A 25,961-nucleotide genomic window follows, 5' to 3' on the forward strand; every position below is an offset into this window, starting at 1 on the left:
CCTCGTCAGGACACACTCGTTAGTTGGCAGCGCATGTGGAGTGAAGATGAGTTCGGTCGTTGGTTACACACGATTATCCCTAAGGTCTCGACGAGTGCATGGTTCAAGGGATTGAGTGTCGGTCGTGATTTCATTCGCGTGATATCTCGGCTTATGTCCAATCACTACAACCTAAACGCGCATCTCTATCGCATTGGGCTCGCAGCAAACAATCTTTGTGATTGTGGCGATGGCTACCACGACATCGAGCATATTGTCTGGTCGTGTATCCGGTTCCATGCTGCTCGCTCTCAGCTCTCTAGAGCACTGAGAGCAAAAGGCAGACAATCGGATATCCCCGTCCGGGATATCTTAGGTAGCCGTGATCCTGATCTTCTGCTTCATCTATACCTGTTCCTCAGAAACGCCGATGTCAACGTTTAATGAATTTTCCTTCGTTGTGTCCCTGTTTCGTATCCCTCCTATCCGATCTATAAACTTTTACTTAGTCGCGGCAATACATACACACACTCTTTACAGATACACGGGCCATAGGTTGTGCAGTCCACTGATGATTCAACAAAAGCCAAAGGTTGTACCGCTTATGACAACTCTACACGAGCTGATGATTGCGCCGGCTAGTGACCATTCTATCCTGGATTCCTCGAGAAGACGCACCACGCTAGATATGGGGTACAGACTAGGGGGGCGTTGCTGATTAATGGTCAGCTGCATCCCAATAGGAAGTATCCCGTGTCGGGCACAGGTACAGATCATTGAAGACAGCAACATCACAATTACGAAAACACTTGTAATACTAACCTCGAGTCAACCGCGAGTAATTGGTTACATATTACTAACATAGTTATAAGGCAAACATTGTCGAAATATTGAACTCCCGGCCCCGTCAGGTTGACGCCATATGAGCCTTAATAAAAATATATATTTTGGATAAAAAAAAAAAACTATCACCAAGCGAGTGATCTCAGCTTGTAAGCTTTGAAAAAGGTTACAATGGTCCCCTCCTTCGTGTAAAAATTACACAGTATGGGTAATTTTTCTTTAAGATTTTTATGAAGAGGATTGAGAAATGGTCCCAAGATAAGAAGTATACTTTAGGATGGTGGGTCCGGATCTCAATATTTAAGAACCATTGTTTTCATGCTTTGATGGTACTCTCATTGTTTTTGAATCAGAGTAGCTAACGATACGATATTATTATCAATTTGACATCTCCATACATTGAGAAAATTGCTTTCTCAAAATGTTTTACGGTGTCGTTTCATCCAATACTCCCTCGACTTGCGAGGAACGACTTTGGGGTGTATCTATCACTCCAGAATATTAAATTTGTCTTTCCTAACCGCGAATCTATATTCATTCATTCTTTCATTCAGTCGGGTACCCTTCACTCATCCTATCCCATTCATACATGCTCCTATTCACACCTAAACCTATCTTACTACTATCTGTACAAGCTATCTTTATAATTAATTGTATACTCTAAGTGTGCGATTGCTCAGGGAAAATATTGCTTTAGACACAATTATCTAAAGGCGACAATTTCAAACATATTCATTTCATGTTACAAAAATGGTCTGTTTGGGGCCCGATTAGAAAGAATGCACGGAAATTCGGGGTCATATACACTCATCGTCGTCAGACTCCGTATCAATTTAGAAGGATATACCTTGTACTGACCGTCAGCGGCTGTTAGCCTCTGGTCTCCAGCGAATTCCGAAATAATTCTTCTAATGCAGAATGAAAAAAATTGAATCATGGTTCGGATGACCTAAACGGCCGGGAATTATTTACGATTATTCAATGAATGCGAAAATTTTTCACCCATGAAAACGAAGATTCAGTGTTTGCTATGAATCCTCTGCATTGATAGGAGGAATTATTTAGTTCGGTACGTTAATTAATTCAATTATTTTGTTTTTCTTATATTATCAATGAAATTAACCCGGTTTTAGATGAGAGGCATGCCAAATACCCAGGGATTTCCCCGTCGGTTCCTCAATTTCGTATGATGAAGAACCAAGTTTAGATTTTATTCGAGCTGGCAAATACATTGCCCCATACTTGGCATTGTAATTTTGAACGGCGCTCGATAGTTTCATATTCTTGTAATAAACTTTCTGACCTAGTTCAAAACACTTTGCAAAATGACGATGTCTGAGATTATATCGTTGTTTACCGGACTCGTGACCTTCTTTGAGATTCTTTTCAACTACCTCGTAGATTTTTCTGAACAGTAATTTCTGATTATCCGAACGTTGCTCTATAGTCTCATACTGTCCTGTGGGTGGATCCTTATGATCAGACCCTCTTACAAAGATCTCGTGACCATGAGTAATAAAGTAGGGAGTCATTTTAGTCACAGAATGAACCGAAGAATTTAAAATGGTTTCGATTTCCGACAGCTTGGAATCCCATAGTCTCTGATCTTCTTTAACATAGGTCCTAATAGCCGCGTTAACTGTGCGATTAACCCTTTCCACTGGATTCGCTTGGGAATGGTACTTGGCGTTCAGCCAGTGCCGAATCTTGAATCGTTCTAACAGAGACTTGAACTCTTTTGAAAGAAAACACGTTGCGTTATCTGTTATGATAACCTCCGGGGTAGAATTTCGAAAGAACCATTGATCGCGAACTATACTACATAGAGCTTTACTGTCAATTCTGCGGACTGGGGTAAGCATAATCCATTTACTGAATAGGTCCAGAACAACTAAAATATACTGGTAACCCTTCATACTTCGAGGCAAGGGACCAACGAAATCCATGGCGATTATCTGCCAAGGATGTTTTGTTATTCTTTGATTCCCCATTAGTGAAATAACGGGTACAGAAGCACCTTTCACTTCTTTACACGTGCAACAATTTCTTATGTACTCGCGTACTTCAACGGCTAACCTTGGCCAAAAGTAACGCTGTTTAATTCGGTCGATCGTCTTGTCGACTCCAAGGTGCATTGATTCATCGTGATTTTCACGTATAATAGCCTCCCTATCCTCAGGTGGAACAACTAATTTCCATTCGTATCTATGGTCGTAGGGAAGATTAGGAGTGGAAACAAATTTCAGAAGATTCCCATCTTCTAATCTAAAATCGACAAAATTGTCAGGGTTGTCTTTAATCTTTTTGATGGTGTCTTCGTACCAAGATGAAGATAATCTGGTGGAGACAACAGCAATACTTCGGGAAAGAGCGTCTGGGACAATGTTGTCCTTTCCTTTCCTGTGTACGATATTCATATCGTATTGTTGTAAGGTTAAACACCATCGACTACAACGTGATGCCGTTTTCCACTTTGATGTCATTATGTGGGATAATGCTGACGAGTCAGTGATCAAAGTGAAGTGGGCTCCTTCAATATACCCTCGGAACGCTTCGATCGCCAACAACGCCGCTAATGTTTCCTTCTCACACGCATGATAATTACGTTGAGGGGTGGTAAGTTTGTGGGAGAAATAAGAAATCACCCTCTCTGAGCCATCTTGCTCTTGAGTGAGTATACCGGCCACCGCTACATCGCTGGCGTCGGTCTGTATGCAGAATTCTCTAGAAAAATCGGGGCTCATAAGAATGGGAGCTGTAATGAGCTTTTCCTTTATTGTACAAAACGCTTCTTCTGCTCGTTCGTTCCATCCGAGAACCTTACTTTTCGTTTTCAGTAAGTCGGTGAGTGGAGTCGTAACACCACTAAAATCCTGAATTAATCTGCGGTAGTAATTACACATACCTAAGAATCTGCGTAATTTGGTAATTGTTGTTGGGCGCTCATATTCGACTACGGCTTTAACCTTATCGGGATTGGGACGTAAACCTTGAGTGGACAACAAATAACCTAAAAAAGGCAATTCGTTGACGCCGAATTTAGATTTTTCTAAATTTATCGCTAAGTTGGCAGCCTTTAGTCGACATGCTACTTCATTGAGCAACATTGCGTGTCATCTAAATAAACAAAAACTCGGGGCTCCAGTTCACCGTGCCCTAACACTTGGTCCATAAGCCGGGATAAGGTCGCCGGGCTATTGACCAAACCAAAGGGAAGTCTGGTGAACTGAAACATTCCTTTTCCTTGGACGCTGAAGGCGGTATATCGACGCGAAGAAACTTCAAGAGGAATTTGTAAGAATGCTTCAGACAAGTCTATGGTGCTAAGGTACATAGCTTGAGGCAATTGACCTAAAATTCTTCCAGGGTGAGGTAGTGGGTACGCGTCTCGCACCGTGCGTTCATTTATTTTACGCGCATCAAGACATAAGCGGACTTTTCCTGTAGGTTTAATGACCGGAACGACGTTGAGAGACCAATCCGAGTGACACCTTTCGATGATTCCTATTCTGAGCATCCTTTCGAGCTCTTCTGCAACCTTCTGCTGGATTTTTGGTGATACAGTGTAAGGGTACTGACGAACAGCAGGCTTACTTCTCCATTCATCTTGAATTTCTATTCGATGGGTAATAAGGTGGGTTAAGGGTATTTCATCCAGGATGGCAACTTTGAAACGATTTTTAATCTCTTCCAGTTGGTTTAATTCTGTTTCGGACATATTTGACCGCGATTCTACAGGGGTTGGGTTCATTTCATCTATTAAAGTACATTGTACAACGGAAGGAGAAATACCGAAGCGCTTCCAGAAGTCCATCCCAAGAATACAATCAAGCAATAAATTTTCAATGACTAGTGTTGAATTTATTCGAACTTGTTTGTCAAAAGTAAAAGGTATGTACAATTTTCCCAGTACTTTTAATTGTGTTCCACTAGCCGAACGAATTTCGATAGGAGTTTTAACAATTTGTAAACTGGCATTATTTAATTTTTGATAAATTCGGTCACTGATGAGGGTCAAATTACTACCTGAATCTAGTAAACCGTTAGTGCTGTAGCCATATAACTTTACTTTGGCATTCGGTCTATTATCATTTGTTACAGAATTTGAAATAACATGTACATTAGGAGCATCTCCAGAATACATTTCATCAGATGTCGGCTCCCAAAATTCGAAGGGAGTTATTGATTCCTCAAATGAATTTACGCAGATGACGTTGACGACCGGCGACTTTCGACCGTCTGAAACCCGTTTTTTAAACAAAACGGGCAATTTTGGGTGTCGAAACCTTTAAATCCGCACATTCTACAGAAGAGACCTTTGCTCAATCTACATTGATCAATAGTGTGGTTAGTAAATCCGCAATAAATGCATTGGTTCATTTCTGGAGGTTTATGAGCAGCAATCAAGCTGGATATCGATCGAATATTATTGGAATTTCCTTCCAAAGGGTTTTCGTCTCCTACTGGAACTTTGGAATCAGTATTATTTTTAAACGAACCCTTAGGTTTCGTGTTTGAATTATACTGATCCTTATTTTGTTTGACATTGTTCTTGTTATGATTAGGGGTATTGTTGCTGACATGAGATTTTTGTTTTCCAACATCTAAGCGTGTGTTATTATTTAGTCGTGGGTTATTTTGATTTTTATTCTCTTGCTTTTCAGGTCTCGTATCGTTTAAAACATTGGTTGATTTTTCGGAACCAAACATTTTGTTATAAAGCGAAAAATTTGAAGCGTCAATTTGACGACCTGCGTCAACTAATTGTTGTAGATTTTCGGTTGGTTTCCATAGTAAATACTTTTTGTAATCGCCTCGCATATTGCGTTTCAACACATCCAATTTCTCAAAATCATTCATCTGTGTGGTCATCGATCTAAAAAGTTTTTCCATGTCATAGTAATACTCTTGGAAATACTCGTTTCGTTGTTGCCTTCTTTGATATATTTTCGAACGCACCAGAGAGTCTAACTCTGGGTGAACGAACGATTTCCTCAATTCTTCAACCATGTGGTTCCAGTCTCTTAAAAGACCTTTAGAACTCATGGACATGAACCAATTCAAAGCAGGACCTGTGAATAAGTGGAAGGCTGAGTCAAACAACTCTTGCTCTGAGATTCTCTCAGCGAGCGACAGTTGCTGGACCAAGACTAAAAACTCATTCAGATTACTGCCATGATCTGTTCCCGCGTATTTTTCAATTTTCCATTTCGAGACCAGTAACGATTTGTGACTATACGGAGAATGAGGTGTAATAGTTGGTAGACGAGGAACAGCTGAAGAAATCGAAGGAACTGATGAGATGAACGTTGTTGGAACAAATGGGCTTGGGTTCGGTCTCGGTGGGATGGAAAATGCTTGCGAAACCACCGGAATATGCATTGAGTGTGGAACCTGCGGTGGATGATATGGTATCGGTTGATAGTATGGATTGTAATATCCTGCAAAACTTGTTCCATACATATTGGGATATCCTCTAGTTTGAGGTGAATTTGTTGAACAGAAAACGTTAGAGTTTTGGATGTCATTGCTATAGACAGATGTCCCAGGTAAATAATTTTCGAAATAATTAGACGTTGTGAATGCGATCGGAATTCTTGGAAAAGAAGCGGCTACAGATGTATGTGTGCTAATATGATCAACCGAGCTCACTACCGGTGGATGACGAAAGCTAACCGATGTGGTAACTCTCGGTACATTCAAAACATTCACCACGGCGGATGGTGGATTCAACATTGGAGTATTAGAAATTGTTGTCACGTTAACCGATTGTGTGGTTGATATGGTGGGTATCGATTGTAAAGTATCATTTAACTGAGTATTGTTTTTGTACGTTCGCAACAAATAAAGCTCATGTTCGAACGCTAACATGGCATCTCGCACATCCTTCTTAAAATCACCTGATCTATTCGAAGGATCCATGCAACCTAACCTCCGCAAACACTGTAATAAATCTTCGTCTTCTGGGTCTAACAATGCGTTAGCATTCTCATTTCCATCTGATGGATAATGTGTAGGTATCTCAGAAGGGTTCGTATTCGGAACTGAATATGATGTAGTAGCTGGAATTGTTAATAAATCTGATGCAAGAATGTCGCTTCCCGCACTCATCGTTCTTTGACGATCACGCTTATTGTAAAAAAAATGATTCAACATATCGTAGACTTTTTCGAGCATTTCTTTCAATTTATTCTGAGTAGTTTCGTCAACGCGTGAAAATAATCTACTTATTCGTACTCCTAAATGTAGTAACGTTGACTGACAACGTGGGGGAGCTGTTTGCGCACCAGTCAAACTGCTCACTAACTGGTTAAATTTATCTACACAATTCGAATAATCAGTTTCTGGATCAAGTTTATACATAACCTGCCACACCGTATTCGATTGCTTCTCATGCTTTATAGCTTCTCTCAGATAACCACGTTTCCTAACCATTTGGGAGCCATCTTCGCAACTTATTCCTCTGATCTGTAGCTCATAGTCTAGCTCGTCTTCGTTGAGAAAATCAACCCGGAGATCGCGCAAATGTGCTTGTAAATCGTCGAGACTACTGATCTTGTTGCTCTCCATCTCTATGCAAAACGGAATAGACAAATTTACTCGAGCTGAGCACGCTAATCTGGAATTTCTAGAGACACACCAAAGTAAAACCGATTTGTACCTCGCTACGCGACTGCGATTGACTTCAATTAGAATGCTACACAATATATAGAAATGAACAAAAAGTGTCGTCGTATCGAACCACGTGATTTCAATTGTTTTAGAGTAACCTGAGTTTGCATGAAAACAATAGATATTATTTTGGCTGCTTTTTTGTAACACTTTTTTTGCCAGTTTGCAAATGATCAAACGGACATCTCCAACACTTGGTGCACTGTAAAATTGGAATCAAATCTAAATCCAATCACGAAACCTGTATGGAATTCGTGAGTCTCCCCTAGCGCGGTATAAATTGTGGGAGAAGCCACACAATTTTGTACTTTTTTTTTTATTATTTATTTTTTTTTACTTCACGAGGATCGCCAATTGTAACTCACGAAGACTTCCACTCGTCTCCGATGCGGACGTCTTCTTAAGCCAGCCAGGGTCGGTCAAAAAACGCGTCGACTAAAACTCAGGGTCGACTAAAACGCGCTAGTGGGAACTCACCTGTCCCTTCTCTATGCTGGAGCTAATCAAGCTGAAATCAATTTCTTTGGTGCACACAAGAAAATATCGCAAGCAAAATGTATAGAAACGAATCAAATAACACTTTATTCCAGAATCCGATTTTTCAATTTATTTATTGGAAAGATCTAAACGGACTCACTCGCTCTGCTCATATCTGCTTCCGTCGTTGTTGTGATACCGTCACCACGTAGTTATTACCGGCGGCTGTGCCGGCTTTCAGAGATCTGCTGCGCTGCGTTTTCCGGTTCCCAACCGGCAAGATGGACGTCTTCGGCTGCTACGTCTTATAATTCCGACTCTGGTCGGAAGATTAGATGATGGTGGTTGGTCGTATGTTGGTGGACGACCTTCGGCGACCTGGATAGCGGTATGTGCACTCCGAGAGGAATTATCTCGGCTTTGTTCACTCGCGACACCTTGCATTCACGGTCGGAAAATAACTTAAATGTGTCGACTAACTAACTCTTCGACCGGATGCGACCTCTTCACCTATTAGCTGGCCTCGACGTTAGCTATGAGGAGGACCAGGGCTGTATGAAAATAGCCTTACTAGCTACGCTCACTATCTTCGCGCACTGTAAATGTTTTATTGAACAAAACCACTGTTTGCTAAAGCAATTAAATTGCTGTTAACACTAGATTGACTAGGAAATTGGACTTGCCGAAATTAACACCACTTTTTGCTTCGCTAATCCAGGAAAAAGGAGACCGTCGAGTGGGCTAGAGGTCCTTATATAGCATTCCGGATCCCGTCCTTACAAAGGATCGTACGATGCGTGGCGTCATCACGCATCAATTGTGGATTGCGCGCTTTGTGCTCAGTTGGATGCTGTGCTGGTATTGGTATCGGCTCCACTGATGAGTTTAGCAGAGATGTGAGCAGTGAAATCCGCCTGTTATCCCTGCGCTAACTAGGTTCGAATTTTCAAATAACTCTACACTGTGCTACCTCCTGATTGGCTAACCGAAATGAGTTCCGTCTCACTTAACGACACATCATTCTTTTTGCCGTGCTGCATGTTCCCCGGTTTTTTGGAATACGTTGCGTGACGACGAAACTCATAGTAGGTTGCCAGAAATTTGAATTCAATTTTAATTTGATTTGCGAAATTCGTTTCTGTTTCTTTTTTATTTAATTTGTTTTATATAATTCAATTACTTCAATTAGTGCGGTTATTTATATTTACAAACAATATTTTGTTTTTCATTGATGTCAAAACTATCACCAAGCGAGTGATCTCAGCTTGTAAGCTTTGAAAAAGGTTACACATTATATTTCGCTGCTGCTCTGGTTGCCCGTTTTGGTCGGTACGATTTGAGGAGCACAAAATGGACCAATCAAAAATGGGCACATAGTGCATTTTGACAATGGTTGATAATTCACAATTATTCAATTATTTATCTCAAGAAAAATGAAATGTTATTCGTTATGATAGATGCGTAGATGTATTTCCTATCAATTGATGCAAAAACCTTTGCGATCTATTGAGAAATGCTCGAGTTATAAGCGTTCCAAATCTTGCATTTTTTCCTACTTGTTCAGTGCCTAGATTTCCATTTCACCCCCTATATCTTCCGGTTAGACGTAGTCCTACGTCAAAAAAATAAAAATTATATTATTTTATATCTGCCGTAATGGCAGAAGGTCATGTTGACATGGAGATTGAAACTACTGTTTCCTCCTCACTAGCTACAACGGGGGCTGGGAAGTCGCTTAAACGCGTTCCCCCCTCAGAAGATGTCTCTTCAGAGAAAGAGGTAATCTACCTTAACAAGCCCCCCTCAAGAAAATTGGCAAACTTTTCCTCTTCGCCCCCTCAATCTCCCGCTCCAGCTTCCGCTCTACTACCGAACTTGCCTCCCAGCCCTACTGATCCCGCTCCCGTTCAACAATCGACCTCGTCCTCCCCCTCAGTTGTTTCCTCTCCTCGTGTCAAGGTCTATCCAGACGATGCACTTGGAGCTGGTCCATGGGTTGTTTTTTTCCGGCCTAAACCAAAAGGAAAGTCAATTAATGTCATTCAGGTTTCGAAAGATCTGGCAAGATTATATTCCTCCGTGGTCGAAATCTCTAAGGTTAGACCGAACAAACTGCGTGTTGTCGTGAGTGATCGGAAACACGCGAATGCAATTGTGATCGACGAGAGATTCTCCCTAGAGTATCGCGTCTACGTGCCCTCCCATGACGTAGAAATCTCGGGGGTGGTAACTGAAACTGGTCTGACGTGCGAAATGATAAAAGAAGGAGTTGGTAAATTTAAAAGACTCCCGTTGGTGGGTGTTAAAATTTTGGACAGCCGCCAACTAGGAAAAGTATCCCAAGAAGAGGGAAAACTAAATTCACGCCGTCAGACTCGTTTCGAGTAACTTTTGCTGGTTCCGCTCTACCTGACTACGTCATGGTGGGCAAATTGAGATTGCCTGTGCGACTCTTCGTGCCAAAGCCCATGACTTGCCAAAAATGCAAGTCAGTTGGTCACACTTCAGATTATTGTGCCAACAAGGAGCGCTGTGCCACTTGCGGAGAGCAACACGAGGGGAAATCCTGCAGTGCGACTGAGCATAAATGTCCATATTGCGGGGGATCCCCACACGAGCTCTCAGTTTGTGAAACTTATAAGAGTCGCTGGGAGAAACAGAAGCGCTCTTTGAAGGAACGCTCGAAACGCACTTTTGCGGATATTTGAAAGGGCGCTTCTCCAATGGCCCAACAACAACAACTAATCAACACACAAAATGTCTTCGCCACGTTGCCCGTTGACAAAATAGAAGCGGACACAGCTAACGGGGGCACACCGTTCATTTCCCAAGGGAATCCCCGGCGCAAAAATGTGACCACTCCCAAAGTTCAAGGACAAGCCCCTCCGGTGATACCCCCTGTTAGCATGCCTAAAAAATCGAGTGCAGCGGACAAGCAAAATCAGGTTCCTCCTGGTTTCCGTGGGAATAATTCACCTTCGAATGGCCCATCACTCGAGGGGACATCAAAAACCCCAACTGTCCCTGTTTTTCCGTCCAGTTCAACTTCCCAATCGGGATTTATAAAGTTGTCTGACCTTTTGGACCAAATCTTCAAGTGTTTTAATGTTTCCGACTCCATCAGAACCATTGTCATTTCAATGCTTCCAGTATTAAAGACAATTTTGCAACAATTGATGCAAACATGGCCCCTCCTTGCAATGATTATCTCTCTTGATGTCTAATTTAAATAGAGAGGTCGGAGTTTTACAGTGGAATTGTCGTAGTCTTATCCCTAAATTGGATACATTCAAATTTTTAATTCATAAGTTCAATTGTGATGTTTTTGCTCTGTCCGAAACTTGGCTTTCTTCGCGAGATGATCTCTCTTTCCACGATTTTAATATCATACGCTTGGACCGTGATGACAGATACGGAGGGGTGCTATTGGGTATCAATAAGTGCCACTCATTTTTTCGAATTGACCTTCCACCTATTGGAGGGATCGAAGCTGTTGCTTGTCATGCAAACATCAGAGGCAAAGACCTCTGTATTGTCAGCTTGTATTGGCCTCCGAGAGCTGCGGTTAGCCGCAATCAACTTGTTGACATGTGCTCACTCCTTCCTGAGCCACGATTGATCTTGGGAGACTTCAACTCTCACGGAACTGCCTGGGGGGAACAGTACGACGACAATCGTTCATTGTTGATATATGATCTTTGTAACAGCTTCAATATGACCGTTTTGAACACTGGGGAAACAACACGTGTACCTAAACCTCCTGCTAACCCAAGTGCTCTTGACCTCTCGCTTTGCTCGAATACACTATCGTTAGATTGCAAGTGGAATGTAATCCAGGATCCCAACGGCAGTGACCACTTGCCAATCAAAATTTCCATCACCATTGGTTCGAATTCTTCTGAATCTATAAACATGGCATATGACCTCACAAGACACATTGACTGGAAAAAATATGCGGACGCAATTGCTCTAGCCATCAATTCCAGAGATGGTTTGCCTCCATTGGAGGAGTATAACTTTCTTTCTCGTTTGATATATGACAGCGCGGTTCGCGCTCAAACGAAACCCATCCCAGGCTCCACTTTTCGTCAAAGGCCTCCGAATCCATGGTGGGATAGCCAATGTTCCAAGCTTTATCAGGATAAATCGAACGCATTTAAAGTTTTTCGGAAACGAGGAACCATTGAGAATTTTCAAACGTATTTGGACCTTGAAAATCAATTTAAAAACTTGATCAAAGGGAAAAAACGTGCTTATTGGCGAAATTTCGTGAGAGGTTTGTCACGAGAAACGTCAATGAAAAAATTATGGAAAGTGGCACGAAACATGAGAAATCGCTCTTCATCGAATGAAAGCGAAGAATATTCACATCGATGGATTTTTAATTTTGCACGGAAGGTTTGTCCCGATTCCTACCACTAGATAGGTGCGATCTTGATTCCGAGTTTTCGATTGTAGAATTCTCTCTTGCTCTCCTTTCTTGTAACAATTCGGCTCCAGGAACGGATAGAATTAAGTTCAACTTGTTAAAAAACCTCCCTGATGTGGCGAAACATCGCTTGTTGAATTTATTCAATCGGTTTCTGGAGCATAATATTGTTCCAGATGATTGGAGACAAGTGCGAATTATAGCTATTCAAAAACCCGGAAAACCCGCGTCCGACTTCAATTCGTACCGCCCAATAGCAATGCTGTCTTGTATACGGAAATTGTTGGAGAAAATGATCGAATGGCTTACTCTCAGATACACAATATGGGTTCCGCAGGGGCAAGGGGACGAATGATTGTCTTGCGTTGCTTTCTTCAGAAATTCAAATGGCTTACGCCGAAAAAAAACAAATGGCTTCAGTATTCTTGGACATAAAGGGGGCCTTTGATTCTGTTTCAATAGAGGTTTTGTCAGACAAATTACACTCTCGTTGTCTGCCGCCTCTGTTGAATAATATGTTATATAACTTGCTTTGTGAGAAACAGTTGAACTTTTCTCACGGGGATTCGACAGTAAATCGGGTCTCCTACAAGGGCCTCCCCCAGGGCTCATGTTTAAGCCCCCTTTTGTACAACTTCTATGTAAGCGACATCGACAATTGTCTTACACGAAATTGCAGCCTAAGACAACTTGCAGATGACGGAGTGGTGTCTGTCGTAGGATCAAACGAATCCGACCTGCAAGGACCCTTACAAGATACTTTGAACAATTTTTCAACCTGGGCCGTTGGGCTAGGGATCGAATTCTCCACGGAGAAAACAGAGATGGTGGTTTTTTCTAGGAAGCATAGACCAGCAAAACCAAAGCTTCAACTTTTGGGTAAACCGATCACTCATGCTATGTCATTCAAGTATCTTGGGGTCTGGTTCGACTCCAAATGTACTTGGGAGGCCCATATTAGGTATCTGAGTAAAAAATGCCAACAAAGAATAAACTTTCTCCGTACAATCACCGGCACATGGTGGGGAGCCCATCCCGAAGATCTTATAATGTTGTATCGAACAACTATTCTCTCAGTGATGGAGTATGGCAGTTTCTGTTTTCAATCAGCTGCCAAAACACATCTCATTAAACTCGAGCGAATTCAGTATCTTTGTCTCCGTATTGCGTTGGGATGTATGCCCTCAACGCATACCATGAGTCTCGAGGTTTTGGCAGGCCTACTCCCACTAAAAGATCGCTTCAATTTATTATCTCTTCGGTTCCTCATCCGGTGTAAGGTTATGAACCCATTGGTGATCGGAAATTTTGAGCAGCTTATCGAGCTGAATTTTCATTCAGGATTCATGAGCTCATATCATGAATTTATCTCCATGCAGGTTGATCCTTCTTCGTATACTCCCAACCGTGTTTGTTTTCCTGACTACATCAATTCCTCTGTACATTTTGATCTGTTCATGAAGGAGAAAATCCATGGAATTCCAGATTATCATCGATCGGGGATCGTTCCTACGATCTTCAATGCAAAGTATGGGCGTGTCAATTGTAATAATATGTACTTTACTGATGGGTCCTCTATGAATGAGTCCACAGGATTTGGAGTGTTCAACGAAATTTTAAGCACCTCCCACAGTCTTCAGAATCCTTGCTCTGTGTATATTGCTGAATTGGCAGCAATACATTGGGCGCTGGACAGCGTCGCCTCACGACCTGTTGAACACTATTACATTGTAACGGATAGTCTTAGCTCTGTCGAAGCAATCCGTTCAGTGAGGCCGGAAAAGCACTCGCCGTACTTCCTTGAGAGAATACGAGAAAATTTGAGTGCTTTAACCAGACGCTGTTATGTCATTACCTTTGTCTGGGTCCCTTCACATTGCTCAATTCCGGGTAATGAGAGGGCTGACTCATTAGCAAAGGTAGGTGCAATTGAAGGCGATATTTATCAGCGTCAAATCGCTTTCAATGAATTTTATTCTTTAGTCCGTAAAAATACCATCGCTAACTGGCAACGTAAGTGGAACGAAGATGAATTGGGTCGGTGGCTTCACTCGATTATCCCTAAGGTTAGCCTCAAACCATGGTTCAAAAGTCTGGACTTAAGTCGGGACTTTATTCGCACCTTCTCTCGACTCATGTCCAATCACTGTTCGTTAGACGCGCTACTCTTTCGTTTTAATCTTGCCGATGGCAATATCTGTGCTTGTGGCCAAGATTACCACGACATCGAACACGTTGTTTGGTCGTACGAGGAGTATCTTGTTGCCAGATCGAATTTAGAAAACTCTCTTCGGGCTAGAGGAAGGCAGCCCAATGTGCCGGTGAGAGATGTGTTGGCTCGGTTAGACCTTGATTACATGTCCAAAATATATGTCTTCCTAAAAGCTATCGATCTTCGTGTGTGATTGTCCTTATATCCTTATATTCTCCTTTTCCTTTTCCTTCGCGAGAAATCAAATCCCTTCTTACTAACAATAGAATAAGGTGAAATGTAAATACATGTTAGATATAAGATAGGCTTAAGAATTGAGTATGATGTGAGTGCGAATGTGAGTGTGAACATTGTCAACATATCCTTATATCCCATCCTTTTCCTGAAACAAAATGTCACCCTTCTAAACTCGAGCAAGCCGCGAGTAATCGGTTCTCTACTTCATTAACATTAGAATTAATAAAAAATGTTTATGTATACTTGTAACTATACAGATAGGAGTTTGGCTCCTTTAAACTTAAGTAACTGAGCCTGTAAAAATAAACGATTTAATAAAAAAAAAAAAATTATCGCTACATGTTGTGTAGTAGAATTAAAGCAGAGCAAATCGGAAGAAAATTCTCTTTATGGAAAACGAACTCGAAATTCGCGGCTAACTACTCGGCTATGGATACCACAGCAAACTTCATATGTGGGTTCTCTGATTATTAAAAAGATTCAAATATGCCTGATACATTCATTTTTAAGCTAGGAGTGCAACATTACACCGTCGAATGCTTATTCAGCAGTTATCTGTTCGCTATGTAAAACGTTTTGCAGAGCTATAGGCGAAATTCACCATGTTCGATTCATTCTGTAAAACGAAATAATGTTGATCTGTTCATTGGCAAATAGCATCTCTGGCATATATAGCGACATCTCTTGACATCTTTTCGAAGATTCTTTTGAAGAAAATCAGTAACGCAACCGTCCCGATAGTGATAACGGTCAGACTCGCTACAATCCCGTTTCGGCGCACTTTCTTGTATTAACCATTGTTATATTAACTTATATTAATCTCAGCCACCACAGCAAGAAACCATGCTAATCTTATATTTTACTCAAACAAGTATCAGTTTATGCTTTTCCTAAACGAAGCTTGATGTCTAGTGAACCTGTTCACGAATCAATACGGTGCTCCTGTGAGCAAGGATGGTTCCAATCGTATCAACGAGCGCTCGTTCAATTCTCTTATTTGATTCATTCAACGCACACAATAATATGTTTTAAATCACTCATGAAACAGAAAACTGACGTGTCAACGAAAACACTGAATGAACACAGCGTGAGAGTCATCGTTTGGTATTTGTGCGCGTGTTCATCGATGCTAGCTTGTATCATTTTATGATTCGTTCGTTAGTTTCTGCCGTCGCTTTACTTTCGTTTCCTGATCCGATTGGGTGCTTAGCCTCCGAGCTTTGGATCGAATCGCTTTGTGATAGAGTGGTGTCGCTCTCAGAAAAGAATTGAATCGCAAGGCAAAAATGCGATGCGATGAAAATATAACTTTTCGATGTGCTAATGCTCGCAGGTGCGCACCTAACAGTTGTCGTCTAATAACTTTTAAAAGGAAAGCCAATAGGGTTCAGTTTGCTTACTAAATAGTAACTATATATAACCTTCGAAACGCAATCTATAAATGCTTCGAGTTTTGCTTGTCCAATATTTATTATAATACAAATTGTCAAAAGCGAATTTTTGTCCAATAGTGGAGGCACAAGTTCGCAGCCTATGGGGCCATGCACTTATTGAAATAAGCTTTTGAGATAACTTGTATCAAAAATCAACAATTTATCATTGGTAGCGAGTGAAAAAATCATTAATAGCGTGTGTAGGCATCATCCAAGAGGGGATGGGTAGTTGATTACTTGCTGGCTAGACTGATTTGTTGTAAATTTCGAAAAGGCATACGATGCATCCTCATGAAGCTAGATCTCGTCCCTCTAGTTTTGTAACCTGGTTGTATCCACGCTGGACTTTGATGGCTTTCGCAAAAACACCAAATCTTTGAAGAAATCGTTTTGTCCAATGGTCTGCAATGGATGATCAGTTTCTCATACTGCTCACTCTCGACTAGAGATGAAACGGAATGTTGATTTTATTTTCACTCCGGATGATCGAATTTTCCGGATAATCGAATCATAAGTAAATTAAAAGGAAATCTCTCGGTAAACGTAAAATAACTATGATTTGCACTGACTTATTTGTACAATGCAGTATCTTAGCCACAAATTGACTAGCGCCCCATGGGGGAGGAATAATGTTTTGAAATTCGAAAAAAAAAACATTGCCTTGTTACAGCTCATTAACCAAAATATTATTCAAATGATCAAGTCCAAATACAAGCAAAAGCTTGGCATCCAGGAGCTAAAATGTTGTATAGTGTATTTTTTCGAGGTAATCATTTTTTTTCAGGAAGTCCCATTCGTAAATTTGAGATGACCATTCTCATTGGCACTCTAATGCACATCATTACTCATGAATTTATGTTTAAACCAAAATAAATAATAATTTTCAAGAAAGAAATTAAATTAAATTAAATCTATTCTGCGATAATATCGTAACATATGAAGATGCGAAATAGACATCTTTTGAGAATCCAATAAATCAAAGGACTATCCAAGCGGATTCAAAGATTAATCACTTATTTTGTATTCTTTGCAACAATCTCAACACTCCTACCCCAACTTTTCCTTTTCCTTACTACATCCATGATTATTCGAATGACCATATGATACACTGTTCATAACTGTTGAATTAAAACATACTAAAAAGACACTGCTCATCCTAATTACATCCATGTTTCATCAAATTATCATATTAGGTATGTTTAAATATTAAATCGATGTATTCATTTAAATTTGGAATTGCCAACGTATATAAATTTACTGCAGATATACGAAACTAGTTGTATAGACCAACCCCTTTTCCAGCTCTCTCCTCTATCTAGCTTCGTACAAATTTGTTCGAATAACCATATTTATAAAGTATATTAACAAATTGTTCAAAACTTTCAATAAAAAAAAATCAAAACCAAAATACTCCGGATGGTCGAGTCTAAAATTCCGGATGATCGAGCCTCCGGATAATCGAGTCCGACCTGTACTTACTCTTTCTTAACTTAAAATTATTTCAATATAACCCAAAAAAATCATAATTGTAAACTTTTCTGTTATTAAGTTCTTAACAGAAGAAAAGCTGTTCAATATTCCTTGCAGAATACGTGATAATCTATTAATATGTGTTCTTCGCCTTAACTCAGTTTTTAAAGTGATTTGATTCATCCTTTTTAAAACAAAATTATTGATTGTCGGTCTGGGAGACCATTTGCGCGAGTATATTAGGGTTAAAAACAGGTTAAAAACGTTTTGTTGGGAGTAATGTAATGGATACAATCTGGAACGTAACTTTATTTGATGGTGTGAAAAGTTCTTTCGGACTTACATTAGAACTTAATTTCTTTCCTGAAGAAACATTCCGCAAAAACTGAAATATGTATATTCGGAAGATTACTGTATCGTATTTATTTTCCATCGATTGGTGAAACGCTATACTCCATGCGAAAACTGGTAAATATTGACCATCCGGATAACTTAAAAAGCTTGCTATCAATTTCATATCATATCTGTGTGTATATTCTCATGCACCAGACTTTTTTATTCGATGTTTTCTTCTTTACGTTACCGGTGACCCTGTTTTTTTGGTCGTTAAAAGTTACTTGCTGGCGGTTTTCCAATGTCATTTATGCTGCTATTCTTCGGAAGCAAACTACTGTACCACACGCATTTACAAATCATAACATTTTTTATCGCATATACAATTAACCCACATTAATCTAAAATATGTATTACACCTGATAAATTTAATGAATAAGTAGGGAACATTCAAAAACAACTGATCGAATAAAAATCGACGCTTTGTTCCCTGCTTATAAATATTTGTACGATATGCATCACAATATACAGACATTTGCTGCATTGACCCTTAAAACGCTTGCTGTCGGTATGATAATTGTTCAAATGAGTACAATCACGGGAAAATTATCGCTTGGCGATCCTTCTCTGTCTCATCCGCACACAAATCCGATCGACGGAGAGTGAATCATTGGTCGACAGAGCTGCTGTTCTTTCTACTTACGAGACAGAATGAACTTGTCTACCACATGTTTGGATTCGCTCACTCACTGAGTGGTATCGTATGATGCGAGACGAACACATTGATTGAAGAAGTTGTTTTCACATGCTGAAAAAAGTTGGATGCTTTCGTCGATTCTCTCGTCAATCACCAACATTGCCTGTGAGTAATAGATAACGGTACTCAGCACCAAACAAAGTAGCCACTCACACAAGATAACGCACAGTGTGTTGAAGACATAGGAATGTGGGACAAAAATCGTAACAGCGGAATTTAGCCATTGTAACACTTTGGTGTGATGGAAAAGATTGTTCATAAGTATCAGAGCTACTGTTTGCATAAATGTCTCATATTATTTGAATAATCTCATAAGTGTCTCGAGCAACAAAATCTTTTTTATATGAAAACATGTTAAGTTAATACATACGAGGGCGGTCCGATAAGTACTTAGCCTCACCGCCTGATGGTGTCAGTATCGCACGAGAGGTTACTTATCATGTAGTACATTCTCGTAAACGGCTACTGTCAAAATTTCAGCCGAATAGGACTCGTAGTTTTGACCGTTTGTGGGAGCGGCCTTTTCTGCGGATTTTAGAAAAATGGAAAAAAAAGGAAATTCAACCATCGCCACGGACAAATTGGTCGAATTGCTGCCTCATCCACCGTATTCTCCAGATTCGTCTACGTCTTTCATTTCTATACCGGGGTGTAAAATCAAAGTTTCGAAAACGAAATCGTTACGCCGGAGACCGAGATTTTGAGCGTTAATAGCTCCTAAACAACTGAACGAAATGGTATGATAAACACTTCATTCGAAAGATAAAATGTCTACGCGTTATATACTTGTTACTTTTTGATCCAAAAACTTGTTTCAATAGTTTTAAAATTGATTTCAAATCAGGCTATTGAAATCACCAATCGGTATATAAGCGAGCGCTGCTCGGAAATCCACTCAGTTATAATTGAACAGCGATTGGAGCATGTTGTCGCTGTTGTGCTGAAGCTCTTCGTTTATCATGAAAGCGCGACCAAATATTTTTCAATCAAGTGCTATTAACAGGTGGTTATCGAATTAGCATTAACCACTGGTGGGCTTCGAGTATCGAGGAAAATCTGGAAAGAACTAATCGTTGCTGAAAAATAATCTGCCCCATTCCCTGGGAATTGAAAAATACATTGATGCGAAAGAGTTTATTCTAATGTTTTCTATCTATATAACACTGCAACCAAATACATTTGGTTTTGTGATTTTTCAATCATGTTTTGAAGTGTAACTTTCGTCGTTTTTCGATCGTTAACATAGTTCCAAAAAGATTTCGGGTCCGCCTTCACTTTATCTTGGATACGATGAATGTAGTCGCGAAAACATATTGCGTTCAGAGAGTTGTAATGGGCCTCAGCTTCCCGCATTTCAGTTTTTTGTTGCTCACTCCTGCATTTGAAAACCCGTTTCCTTGCTTTGCGAAGTCGATTTCGAAGATTGCGAAGCTCCCCATTCCACCAGGGCTGGGTTTTGTGACACTTTCTCACGCTTCTTAACAACGGTACACTTGTTTGAATAATTCCGAAGATATCATCGTAAAAACGGGCAACTGCTTCGTCCTCTGATCCTATTCGAAGAAATTGCTCCCAATCGACTTGTTGAATTTTCTCATTGAGTACAGTCAGATCAAATCGATGAAAATCAAAGCGTTCAATTTTTTGTTCAGTAAAAATGTGCGCAACATCGAGTCTCAAAACGATCGGTTTGTGATGTCGATCCACATTCAACAACGGCAACGATGGTTCGAAAATATCTGCGCTGGCTACACTACTAGTAAACACCAGGGGTAATATTGCGCATTTCGAAACGAGTAACTCGTTTCGAGATAATTCAAACTCGAATCGAATTGATTTCAGTATTATGTATCTTTTTCGAGTTCATATTTTCAGTGTACTAGATTTCGAGCAAAATTTGTCTCGAAAACAACAAACAAAGCAATTATCATTTAAAATTTTTTTGACGTAGGACTACGTCTTTCATTTCTATACCGGGGTGTAAAATCAAAGTTTCGAAAACGAAAGCGTTACGCCGGAGACCGAGATTTTGAGTGTTAATAGCTCTTAAACAACTGAACGAAATTGTATGATAAACACTTCATTCGAAAGATAAAATGCCTACGCGTTCTATACTTGTTACTTTCTGATCCAAAAACTTGTTTCAATAGTCTTAAATTTGCTTTCAAAACAGGCTATTGAAATCACCAATCGGTATATAAGCGAGCGCCGCTCGGAAATCCACTCAGTTCTAATTGAACAGCGATTGGAGCATGTTGTCGCTGTTGTGGTGAAACTCTTCATTTATCATAAGCGCGGATAAACGGTGTCACCAAGAGCCTGTTTGTGCACCTTAGGCCAGAAGAGAATCCATCAGGAGGAAAGTGATGCCACAAACGGTTCCCCGGGAAGATCTCGAAGCAGCCGCTACACACACACACACACACACACACACACACACACATACACGCGCGGAATTCTTTCCGTTTGGATGCCATTCAGCATCGAGAAAGATCCGGAAAATAATCTGCCAGTTCCTCTAGGAATTTAAAAATACATTCATGTAAAAGAGATTATTTGAATGTTTTCTATCCATGTAACACTGTGACCAAATATGTTTCAATCAAGTGCTATTAACAGGTGGTTATCGAGTTAGCATAAACCACTGATGAGCTTCCAGTATCGAGGAAAATGTGGAAATATCCAATCGTTACTGAAAATAATCTGCCAGTTCCTCTGGGAATTTAAAATTACATTCATGTGAAAGAGTTTATTTTAATGTTTTCTATCCATGTAACACTGTGACCAAATACATTTGGTTTTATGATTTTTCAATCAAGCGCAATTAACAGAATAGCTTCTGAAGATTATTCTTCCCCATCAGTAGGATATTTCCGTATCCAATATTGTATGCGCCCGCAATCGATTATTGCTCAGTCGCCGAAAGTTCCGAGCTCAGAGAGTTCATTCCCCTCTAATTCCAGTATCGAGGAAAATGTGGAAATATCTAATCGTTACTGAATATAATCTGCCAGTTCCTCTGGGAATTTAAAAATACATTCATGTGAAAGAGTTTATTTTAATGTTTTCTATCCATGTAACACTGTGACCAAATACATTTGGTTTTGTGATTTTTCAATCAATCGCAATTAACAGGATAGCTTCTGAAGATTATTCTTCCCCATCAGTAGGATATTTCCGTATCCAATATTGGATGCATAAAACCTTGTGCCTACAACGTAACGCTCTCGTTTTCGAAGTTTCCCAAATATTCATTCATTCAGAATGAATTCAGATTCAACTTCAAACAAATGATCTCTAAATCAACGATAGTCCTACGTCACCCTTGCGGTTATACCATAGATATAACCCACTTCCTGTTTTTTCTAAATTTTCCACACATTTATCTTGTTACAAACTGTGCTTATGCTCTCATGATTTTAGAATGCGTGATTGATTACTCCTAATGAAATCATACATGATTCAATGCAAAAAAACCTCTACAGTACATTATCCCCTACATGCATAACATCGAACCTCACTCGTGGTCTGTCGATATAAAATGATTACATAGCTTCAGGTGTACTAAAAAATTATAACTTTTCCATTTTTTTTTCTAAAATTTTTAATGAACTTAAAATAATGAATTGTTATTAATTTAATAAATTTTTATATATTTTTAAAATAATAAAAATTTTTAAAATAATGATTTTTTTTTAATAAATTAAAAAACTAGTTCACAACATTTATTTGCACTTCATACGGTGCCCATGTTGGATACACATGCTCATCAGAGTAGCTTAATGACTCGATGTGCTCGTGTTTCAGTCGTGCTGTTGGAAATTAAATCGTACGGCAAGGGGTTTTTTTTTCCAAAATATATATTTTTAGTGCAAGGGGTTAATGAAATATCTTATGATAATTCTATTATATTGGGTTGGGGGAAAAGAAATGTCGTATTTCTGATCGAAATTTGACGCTTTATTTAACATACTTAAAATTATCCAATTTAAGTCAAATATGCGCCGTTTTGTTCGCAAACTTGTTGCCTTCTAAACTTCATTACGACATTTCATTTTTTTTTCATCATTCATTCACCAACCCAAACAAACCCCCCCCCCCCCTCTTATAAAACCACCCCATCTCATTGGCAAAAAACTCAGACAGTCAGTCTCTTTTGAGGCCAACTTAGTATCACCAAGAGCGTTTTGCATGGACCGAAAGAGATGATAATCACTTGGAGCCAGGACCGGTGCAATATGATATCCCATCCGAGGTACCGTAGCTTCCGGCGGGTCATCAAAGATGTGTGAGGCCGAGCGTTGTCCTGGTGGATGATTCCCTTTCAATCCCACCAAGCACACAGCAAAACCTTCCTGGCCGTCAATCCGGTCCGGCTCACCACGTTTCGACCACGATTTTTTTTTCGCTCTAGGTTTTTTTTTTTTTTTTTATCCAAAATATATATTTTTATTAAGGCTCATATGGCGTCAACCTGACGGGGCCGGGAGTTCAATATTTCGACAATGTTTGCCTTATAACTATGTTAGTAATATGTAACCGATTACTCGCGGTTGGCTCGAGGTTAGTATTACAAGTGTTTTCGTAATTGTGATGTTGCTGTCTTCGATGCTCTGTACGTGTGCCCGACACGGGATACTTCCTATTGGGATGCAGCTGACCATTAATCAGCAACGCCCCCCTAGTCTGTACCCCATATCTAGCGTGGTGCGTCTTCTCGAGGAATCCAGGATAGAATGGTCACTAGCCGGCGCAATCATCAGCTCGTGTAGAGTTGTCATGAGCTTTAGGTTGTCGCACGTGATCCACTTTTCATCACCAGTCACCATCTTCATCAAAAATGGGTCGAGTTCGTTCCGTTTCAGCAGTGCATCGCAGGTGTTGATTCGGTCTAAAAGATTTTTTTTTTGCGTCAACTCGTGTGGCACCCATACATCCACATTTTTTTAGAATCCAATCTTCTGCAAATGGTTCCAAACGGTTTTATGGTCTATACCCAGTTCCTGGTCAATCGAGCGAGTGCTCACATGCCGGTCTACTTGGATGATTTCAACGATTTTATCGGTTTCCACGACGATTGACCTACCAGTACGGGGTGTATCTTCGACAGCCACTATACCAGAACGAAATCGGTCAAACCAACGCTGTGCTGTGCGAATCGTAACAGTATCGGGTCCATAAACTACACCATTTTTTGGGCCCCTTTGTTGCAGTTTTACCTCGCAGGTAGTACAAACGTAAAATATGGCGAATTTCTTGCTTGGTGGACTCCATCTTTGACACGCTATAACTTGAGACTGAAAAGGACAATCACAACACCGTCAAAACGACACTTGTAACACAGATTGTCGTCTATAAATAGCCGTATAGTATGACCCGATGCGATTAGTACAACACAAGATATGTTTAAGTGTTGCCATATATTGACAATATACGACATTTCTTTTTCCCCAACCCAATATTGAGGCGATCAATCGTATCGAATGACAAACAGCTGAAAAGTATTGTATTGTAATATGAAATCAGTATCAAACACAATTCTTGTTCAGGGGGTTTTCCCCACTTGCAAAAGAACGTGTAACTCTATTACATAAAGAACATATTTCATAAGAAGAAGTTAATTTTTATTCATACTTTTATTTTTAAAACATGTGTTTACTGCACCTGAAAATCCATTATCACTATTTCCCAAAACCAGAACACGAAACTCCATGCTTCTTCGGCAACGATCTGTGCTGCGGAACAAATTCGGTGAAACAAGTTTCTGCACGAAGGTAATGGTTACAGACGCACGAGATCATCATGGAGCATATTTCCGTGGACTGTGTTATCAACGGTGGGTGGTGTCTTTCGACAAATTGAACGAGTTCTTAAATTAACTTCCGTTTTTGTCTTGTTCACAGATTCGCTACTGAACGAGTTCGATGATGTCAAACAAATCTCCAACTGGTTCATCAAGGGGCATATTTTGAGTGAGTTTATCGATACTTTATGAGGAGGTTAGTTTGTGTTAATTTGAGCAAACCAAAAATAGCTCTCTCCTAATATTCTATTTATATTCTTTCAGACAATTTGACCTGACTCGGGACGCGATCGACTACGAGGTGGCCGAGGCTCGGCTCGAGGATCTCAAGCCCTAAATGTCCGATCTGTGATCGGTGATCGAGATGTTTCTCTGTCCGACGCCGAAAAACCGGTTCTGTCAGAACGAAATCACCCAATATATCTGAGTCGGACAATCTTTGCCCAAGATCCGCGTGTAAATAGCTGTGCGTCGATTCACGCTCGAGTAGCTACTCCTGCCCCAGGAGTACGTGCTCGATAAATTGCGGCATATGCTGAGCGCGTTTCTGGATGAGGATCTGCGTAAACAGCAATGAGATAGAGTTTGAAGGAAAATTATGACGTTATTGACGTAGGACTACGTCTAACCTTTCAATATAGGGGCCCATTTTAATATTTCGGTGTGAAAAAGTGTTCAGTTGTTGAACGCTAATACCTCCTCAATTAATGAATAGATTTTGGTTCCAAATACACACATTGAAAGGGAATATCCTCAGCAATTGTTTATATGCTACACATTATGGTTTTTCGGCTCATATAAAGTTCAAATTGATGAAAAATTGGAAGAAAGAATTCCCTACTTTCCCATACATTTTGTCTGCGTTCCCGCAGCAAACAGCTATTCATTACAAGCAACCACGGGTACGGGCGAAACGTATGGACAAGATAAAGGAGGGAGACAAAAAAGAGATTATAGATAATTATAGGCGGTCGCTACAACGTTAACTATAAGGCTATATAAAGTGAGCGATGGTGGGGCTTGGCCACATTCTAGCATCGGACGCCAAGCAGGAAAGACTCTATCTTGAAATTGATTTTCAGCATAAGAGATATCGCTGCATTTGCCGGGGATGTATGCGGTGCGAATCAGAAAACAGGTCACGTTTTTATGCAATAAAGTTAACGTTAATAACTATTTTTGCCGCGAACGGATTTTGGCGATTTACATACTAAACGAATAGGAAATTCCGTAAGATTTGTTTAATATGCTATACACTAGAATCCCCTGGTCTGTAAATGGTTAAAATTCATGAAAACTTTAAGTGTTTCTATTTT

The 25,961-nt window shown here is 40.1% G+C and overlaps 1 long non-coding RNA gene across 1 annotated transcript in view; it reads left to right on the plus strand.

The window, feature by feature from the left end:
- Positions 1–25,488, plus strand: part of LOC129761957 (uncharacterized) — a 42,632-nt gene extending 17,144 nt beyond the window's left edge. Inside the window, exons 2-4 of the long non-coding RNA XR_008740517.1 lie at positions 24,541–24,678; positions 24,746–24,841; positions 24,910–25,488. This is a non-coding gene — a long non-coding RNA (uncharacterized LOC129761957). The remainder of the gene's footprint in view (positions 1–24,540; positions 24,679–24,745; positions 24,842–24,909) is intronic.
- Positions 25,489–25,961: the final 473 nt, after the last annotated feature.

Source organism: Toxorhynchites rutilus, chromosome 1 (genome assembly GCF_029784135.1).
Source record: "Toxorhynchites rutilus septentrionalis strain SRP chromosome 1, ASM2978413v1, whole genome shotgun sequence".
NCBI lineage: Eukaryota > Metazoa > Arthropoda > Insecta > Diptera > Culicidae > Toxorhynchites > Toxorhynchites rutilus.